Raw genomic sequence first — 7,904 nt, 5'->3', positions numbered from 1 at the left:
CTCCAAAGGGGAGAGTCTAACTCTTTCTGGGGAGAGGGGTGCCCCACTCCCAGCCCGATGGTCGTTAGGTCCCCCAGCATGGCTTTTGCTCTAGGCCAAAGCTATCCAGTGAAGTGTACTATGGACTACAAACTCAAGCTCCATATAATACCTTAAATTTTCTAGTAACCACATTTAAAAACATAAAGAAGCAGATGAAATTAATTTTCAAATTATATTTTAATCCAGTAAACAAAAAGTATTATCATTTCAACATGTGATCAATATGTCACAAGTCATGGCTGGCGTGCAGGTAAGTCTGACCTTATTTTGATGACTAAATACATTCCTTTCTAAGACAAAGTGCCACTCCTAGGATGGGAAGCTAAAATGGGAACCCCTTTACCTTGGGAGTAAGCCTGTCAGGTAAAACACAAGACATCTAGTTAAATTTGGTTCTCAGTGAATAATTTTTTAGTATAAGTACATCCCAAGTATTGCAGGAGATGGACTTCTACTAAAAAAAGAAAAAAAAGTTTTCATTGTTTCCCAAAAATTCAAATTTAACTGGGATTCGTGTATTTCTGTTTGGTAAATCCAGCCACCTAAAAAGCATGATTAGAACGGATTCCTTCTTTAGCTAAAAGAGAGTACATCAGTGGTGAGTGAACACAGCTCTCTCCCATCAGGGTCAGAGTTAACGATCACGGGAGGATGATGTGTCATCAGGTGGCCAGTAGGGTTCAGAAGTGCAAACGTGCGTCTTCCTTGGCCCAGCACAGACCACAAGGTACTGGCAACCCCACAAAAGACGAGGCGATAAGGCAGAGGAGATGAAGGCAGAGGGAGAAAACATGGCCAGTTCAGGAAGCAGCAGAAGGTGATGGTGCCCAGGAGGTCACAGGCCAGCCTGCTGGGGAGCCTCACAGTTCAAGGTGTGAAGTGCTCTTCCCAGGGTTCAGTGGTGATCACACCTGCAGGAAGGTGCACAGCTAAGCAGTAGGGGGTCACTGAAGCCCAGTGGCTACTCTGCTCCACCCTTGTTTCTTTTCCATGAAGTTTACAAAATATCTGTACATCCTGTACTCCCATGAACCTTGTACAAGACCTTGATCTTAATGCAGCATCTGCACCTTTCCAACCTGCTGTAGGATTTTCTTTACCAATCAAATTGTTCTTTATTTTTACTTTATGTACTAAGAACTCTCACATTGGGTGACGAGAGAGAAGTATCGTGTCCAACTTATTAGATATTCCTTAGTATCTTCCAAGTGAGAGTGGTGAAACATGCCCCCCAAATTCCTAAAATTCCTCAGAATTGCAGAACAGTAGTGCCTGGTTAAAGCTAAGGGGCACGGTGGGCCCAGAACCTTGGGGGAGATGTGTTTCAGGTTAATTTAGGATTGAGCATGTGTATGGCTTGGAGGAATGATTCAGAGCATCTCATACAGTAGATCAGGGTGGACCTTAAGAAACTCCAGTTTTAACCACTTCCCAGGTGATGCTAACACGGCTGGTCCAGTGATGACACTTTGAGAACCACTGACTTACACAAGGAGACAGCTTCCACAGAAACTGAAACGGCACTTTTTGAGACACTTACTCTATTTTATTCTGAGAGCTTCCTCACATGGAAAACCCAGATGCCAACTTGAAAATTAGCAGAGTAGCTCTTCCACAACTAAGGTTGTAAAGAAAAAACAATATGGAGATGCATTGGAAGGGAGAGATAGAGTCTAGTCAGGACCCATACTCCTGATGGGTGACCCAGAATTAGGAGGGGACATTACCAACTTGGTATCTTCCCTGGGAGGACATGCTGAGCACCTGAGCCCTGGTGACCTGAATGAGGAAGACAAGCCCCCATATCTTGATTTGAAACCAGCAGAGCTACGTCTGGGAGAGAGCTGGGGGCTGTGGTAAGCCAAGACCCCATGCTTAGTAGGTTAGTGCCAAACTTACTGACGCTGAATGTTGCCGGTAATGATGCTCAATGTAGCCACAGGTCACATGGGAAATAGAATTATATACTAATTTTAGGACACGTGCCAAAGGGGCAAGGATTTCTTGAAACTTTATCCAGGGATGAAATACCTTGACATTTAAAAAAATCCTCCCTGTACCCAGCTGTCCCAGTGCTAGAAGGAGACTTTTCTGACATTCCTCACTTACCTTGCTAGCACTGCTTGCCCTGCTATGTCTCTGTGTTCCCTGTGGAACAGACATACCCAGCCCAGCCACGCCCACAACGCTCCTCCAAAATGGCTTTGCCCTCAAGGGCCTGGATTCCCACACAATCGCCTCCTTTCCTACCATTCACGGTGGGTGGACTCAGCTGTGACTTGCATCCCCTCAAGGTGAGTCCCACTCCAGGTCAGCTCCAGCCAGAAGTACACCTGCAACTGTTGAGGTGGGGCTTACATTCAGCTGCACTGGGGGCCAGCCAGACCCACCAGCATGCCCAAAGCAAATGCAGGTCCATCTAACAGAACACCAAACTCAGCCTACACAGGAGACACCCTGGATTTCCTGTCTCTGGTGACCTGGGGGAGCTGTTCCTTTGGGCCGCCTAGGAGACACTCTACAAACATCCACTTATTCAACATGGAGACATAGTTCATCTACCTAATATTAATGCATAGAAACAAAAAGGCAAAATAAAGAGACAAAGAATCTATGCTAAATGAACAGCTAAGACATAAACTCAGAAAAAGAACTAAACAAGATGGAGATAAATAATCTACATCAAATGACTGCAAAGTAAGGGTCATAAAGATATTTACTGGGTCTTCCCTGCTGGTTCATTTGTTAAGATTTTCCGGACAATGTAGGCAACAAGGGTTCAACCTGTGGTCTGGGAACTAAGATCCCAGGCTGCGGGGCAAGTAAAGCTGCATGTCACAGCTGTTGAACTCATGTACCCTAGAGCCTGTGCTCCACAAGAGAAGACAGAACGATGGGAAGCCCACACACCAAAACTGAGTGCAGCCCCCACTCTATGCAACTAGAGAAAGCCAATGACACAGCAAGCCCCAGTGGACCCATTAAATAAACGAATAAAAGATATTGACTTCTATCAGGGGAAGCATGAAAGAACAGAGTGAGAACTCCACAAAGAGGCAATAAGTATAAAAAAGAACTGATTATAATGGAAGAATACAATAACTGACACGAAAAATACAGCAGATGAGTCAAGAGATTGTATGACTCAGAGGACAGATCAGTAAGCTGACACACAGAGCAGTGCCGGTGCACTGGGCTGACCCAGAGGGAGGGGGCGGGGCCTCAGGACGGGGAGCACATGTGCACCCGTGGCGGATTCATGTCAATGTACGGCAGAACCACTACCGTACTGTAAAGTAATTAGCCTCCAATTAAAATAAATATTTATATTTAAAAAAAAAGACAAAGAAATACAGAGTAGTGGAAATCACCCGATCTGAGCACCAAAAAGAAGAAAATAAGCCAAAAAATTGAGGATAGTTTAAGGCCATTTGGTGGATATCAAACATACTAACATTCACATTATAGGAATTCAAGGAGAAGAGAGAAAGATAAACTCTCCCTTGAAGAAACAATGACTGAAAATTTCCCTATATTGTTGAAGGAAACACACCCAGGTCCAAGAAGCACAGAGTCCAACACAGGGTAAACCAAAGGAGAAACATGCCAAGACATATACTGATCAAACTAAGAAAAACTTAGCAAAAAGAGAAAATGGTAAAAGCAGAAAGGGAAAAGCAACAAATAACAAGGGAATCCCCATAAGTTTAACAGCTGATCTTTCTGAAGAAACGCTGCAGGCCAGAAGGGTGTGGCATGATATACTTAAAGTTATGAAAGGGAAAAACTTACCAGCAAGACTACTCCAACCAGCTACGACCTCACTCAGATTCAAAGAACTCAGTACCTTTACAAATAAGCAAAAGTTAAAAAATTCAGCACCACCAAAGCAGCTTTACAACAAATATTAAAGGATGCTCTCTAGGCAGGAAATAGAAGGGAGTGAATAGACATGGAAAAAAAACAGAATAATAAAGTAAATAATAGTATCATGCATAGCAATAATTACCTTACCTATAAATGGATAAAATGGTCCAACTGAAACACAGACTGGCTGAATGGAAACAAAAACAAGCCCCATATAAATGGTGTCCATAATACATCCACCTCAGACCTAGGGACACACACGGACTAAAACGGAGGGCCTGGAAAAAAGGTATTCCATGCAAATGGAAATCAAAAGAAAGCTGGAGTAGCAATTCTCATCTCAGATAAAATAGACTTTTAAATAAAGACTATTACAAGAGACAAGGAAAGACACTCAAGGAAGACACTTACAAGATCCAGGAAGAGGATAGTGCAATAATAATACACACACATCCAACACAAGAGCACCTAAATACGTAAGACAAATACAAATAACCATAAAACAGGGAATCGACAGTAAGAAAATAATACTAGGGGACTTTACCACCCCACTTATACCAATGGACAGATCATCCACAAAGAAAATTAATATAGAAACATAAGCCTTAAATCACACATTAGACTAGATGGACCTTATTGATATCTTTAGCATATTCCATCACCAAACAGCAGAATGCATTTTTTTTTTCCTCAAGTGCACATGAAACACTCTCTGGAATGGATCACATCTTGGGTCACAAATCAAGCCTTGCAAAATTTAAGAAACTGAAATCACAGCAAGCATCTTTTCTGATCACACTGATACATGATTAGGGATCATTTATAGGAAAATTTGTAAAAAACACAAACACATGGAGAAATCAAACAGGTCACTGAAGAAATCAAAGAGGAAATTTAAAAATACCTAAAAACAAATGGCAATGAATAAATGACAACCCAAAACCTATGTGACGCAATAAATCAATGCTAAGAGGGAAGTTTATAGCAATACAAGAAGCCTACCTCAAGAAATGAAAAGAACATCAAATAAACAACCTAATCTAACACCTAAAGAACCTAGAAAAAGAGGAAAATGGCCACAAAACCTCCAAAGTTAGCAGAAGGAAAGAAATCATAAAGATCAGAGCAGAAATAAATGGAAATGAAGGAAACACGAGCAAAGATGAATAAAACAATAAGATACGTCTTGGAGAACATAAACAAACTTGACAAATCATTAGCCGGACTCATCAAGAAAAACAAGGAGAAGACTCAAAGCAACTTGAAATGAAAAAGGAGACGTTACAACAGACCACAAAGAAAGACAAAGGGTCATAAGAGACAATTAGAAATAACTGCATGACAAGAAAATGGATATCCTGGAACAAAAGGACAAATTCTTAGAAAAGTACAATCTTCTAAAGACTGAACCAGGAACAAATAGAAAATATGAATAAATCAAGCACAATAATTGAAATATTATTTAAATTAAAATAAATTAAATATTAATTTAAATAAATTAATTCAATAGTTAATTTAATCAATATAATAGATTACTTTATAATATTAATATAATACATAATTTAATATTTAATTATTAAATTAATTCAATAATTTAATTTAATAATTTCCATTATTAAATTAAAAAATATTCAATTATTCAAGGACAAAGGAATCGTCCCATTGGGACAATCTGGTATCCATGTGGGAAGGTAAGTTGGATCCCTACCTCACAAAACACCACCAAACCAATTAGACACATATTAAAAACCAACAATTGAAGGAAAAACTTTACAAAATTTGGAACAATTTTTGATGAGGGAATATCTTTTCTTTAAATTGAGGTATTGTTGATTTATAATAATTTGTTTGTTTAAGGTGTACAGCAAAGTGATTCAGTGATTCAGCCTCTCAGGTGCTTCCTTGGACAAAATGCATTCCCTTTGGGAGGTCCCTGGGCCATGCCCTCAGAACAGCTGCTGCTGCTAAGTTGCTTCAGTCATGTCGGACTCTGTGCGACCCCATAGACCCACCAGGCTCCCCTGTCCCTGGGATTCTCCAGGCAAGAACACTGGAGTGGGTTGCCATTTCCTTCTCCAATGCATGAAAGAGAAAAGTGAAAGGGAAGTCGCTCAGTCCTGTCCGACTCTCCGCGACCCAATGGACTGCAGCCTACAAGGCTCCTCTGCCCATGGGACTTTCCAGGCAAGAGTACTGGAGTGGGTTGCCATTGCCTTCTCTGTCAGAACAGCTAAGAATCCTGAATAGGCAAAGCAGCAAGCATATGGTGGTGCTTGTGGGGGGTTTTTAGACTGAATAAATTATTCTAACAGTATAAGAAACTGGAGAAGGCAATGGCACCCCACTCCAGTGTTCTTGCCTGGAGAATCCCAGGGACAGGGGAGCCTGGTGGGCTGCCGTCTATGGGGTCGCACAGAGTCAGACACGACTGAAGTGACTTGGCAGTAGCAGTGGTAGCAATACAAGAAACAAGTCCAGAGGTTAAGAGAGGATCTCCAAACCTACCTTCAAACAGGAGGTCTTGCTCCCTTGAATGTGGGTGTGTGAAACAGCGCTTGGGAAAGGAAGAGGTGTGTCATGAATATTTTGTCTGCAGAGGACAAAGCGGTGTGTAGAGAGGATGTGCAGGCACGTCCCAGGACACTGAGCACACGGACACATGGACTGGACTCTCAGTTCTGCTCTGGGGGCATCACACTCTCTCTACCCCGGACACAAGGTGAGCAGCTCGCACGTATCCTGGAGAGTATGGTCACATGACCTGGACCTGGCCAATCGGTGTGTTCCATCCTCCCTGGCCACCGTGAGTGGCTCAGGACTGGGGCGGTGACCAATCAGGGCCCAGGGCCGGGCCTCACACTGGAATCAAGGGAAGAGGAGGGCTGGTTCTGCCGGAAGGGGTGAGGCCGGGTGAGGTCAGGCTACAGCCCTGGGAGGGGAGTGAGTTCAGCCTGGGGCAGTTGGTGGCCTTCCTGCGCCCGTCAGGGCAGAGCCGCCGGCCTGAGAAGGAGGGCGCTGCTGAGCCCGGGGGTTGAGAGCGCCGGTTCCTGCTGTGGTCCCGGAGCTCCCCTGAGACCGGAGGGAGGCCATCTGCCCGTGAGTCCTCTCCTGCTTGTCTGTCAGCTTGTTTGAACCACACTGGATTTTCTGTCCAGCTGGCTACGTGGAGACCCTGGAAATGCTCCTATGTGAATTTTGGCTGGCTTCAGGGAAGAAATGCCAGATGACACTGGGAGACTCCAGTTTAATCTGGATTCAGGTCATGTCTCTTGAAAGTGAAGTGAAAGTCCCTCAGTCGTGTCTAACTCTTGGCAACCCCATGGGCTATACAGTCCATGGAATTCTGCAGGCCAGAATACTGGAGTGGGTAGCCTTTCCCTTCTCCAGGGGATCTTCCCAGTCCAGGGATTGAACCCAGGTTTCCTGCAATGCAGGAAGATTCTTTACCAGCTGAGCCCCAAGAGAAGTCCAAGAATACTGAAGTGGGTAGCCTGTCCCTTCTGTAGCGGCTCAGCGTTCCCAGCCCAGGAATCAAACCAGGGTCTCCTCATGGCAGGAGGATTCGTTACCAGCTGAGCTATCAGGGAAGCCCAGTATCTCTTAAGGCCAGCTATTCATTGATATCTCTTAAGGCCAGCTATTCATTGATATCTCTTAAGGCCAGATATTAATTGTAGGATTAATTAATTGTAGACCCTAATTAGTCTTCATGGGATTAAGCTGGCAACCTGCTAAGGTAGCAATTGATGTCCTTTATCTAGAGGACAAAACGGGGGCTCACAGAAGTGGGTAACACAGCTACAGTAAGGAAGTGTGTACCTAGACAAACCCCCCAGATCTTCTGTTAGAACTCAGGGAAGCCATGTGGTGTGGCTTGTCCATGTGACGGGGGCTAAGGCACCCAGCCCACACTGGATACTGTGGGGACCTGACTTGGTAACTGCCTTCTGGCAGCTCTGAGACTCACAAAAGCAATTTGCACTGAAGAGAGGAGG

The 7,904-nt window shown here is 43.7% G+C and overlaps 2 long non-coding RNA genes across 6 annotated transcripts in view; one reads left to right on the top strand and one right to left on the bottom strand.

Moving 5' to 3' along the window:
* Positions 1 to 204: 204 nt before the first annotated feature.
* On the bottom strand, positions 205 to 6,624 carry LOC129640768 (uncharacterized). Of its 4 annotated transcripts, XR_008708976.1 has the most exons (5): positions 6,415 to 6,624; positions 3,835 to 3,889; positions 2,293 to 2,381; positions 1,583 to 1,660; positions 205 to 953 (listed from the first exon to the last, which is right to left on the bottom strand). It is a non-coding gene; the product is annotated as an uncharacterized LOC129640768 (long non-coding RNA). The 4 variants fall into 4 exon arrangements; XR_008708977.1 differs by lacking the exon at positions 1,583 to 1,660; XR_008708978.1 differs by lacking the exon at positions 3,835 to 3,889.
* Positions 6,625 to 6,820: 196 nt separating this feature from the next.
* The window catches only part of LOC129640754 (uncharacterized), a 36,922-nt gene continuing 35,838 nt past the window's right edge, over positions 6,821 to 7,904 (top strand). For both annotated transcript variants that reach the window (XR_008708957.1, XR_008708956.1), the window contains exon 1: positions 6,821 to 7,005. This is a non-coding gene — a long non-coding RNA (uncharacterized LOC129640754). The remainder of the gene's footprint in view (positions 7,006 to 7,904) is intronic.

Source organism: Bubalus kerabau, unplaced genomic scaffold (assembly GCF_029407905.1).
Source record: "Bubalus kerabau isolate K-KA32 ecotype Philippines breed swamp buffalo unplaced genomic scaffold, PCC_UOA_SB_1v2 scaffold_40, whole genome shotgun sequence".
Taxonomy (NCBI): Eukaryota; Metazoa; Chordata; class Mammalia; order Artiodactyla; family Bovidae; genus Bubalus; species Bubalus kerabau.
This window is presented reverse-complemented; position numbering and strand designations above follow the sequence as displayed.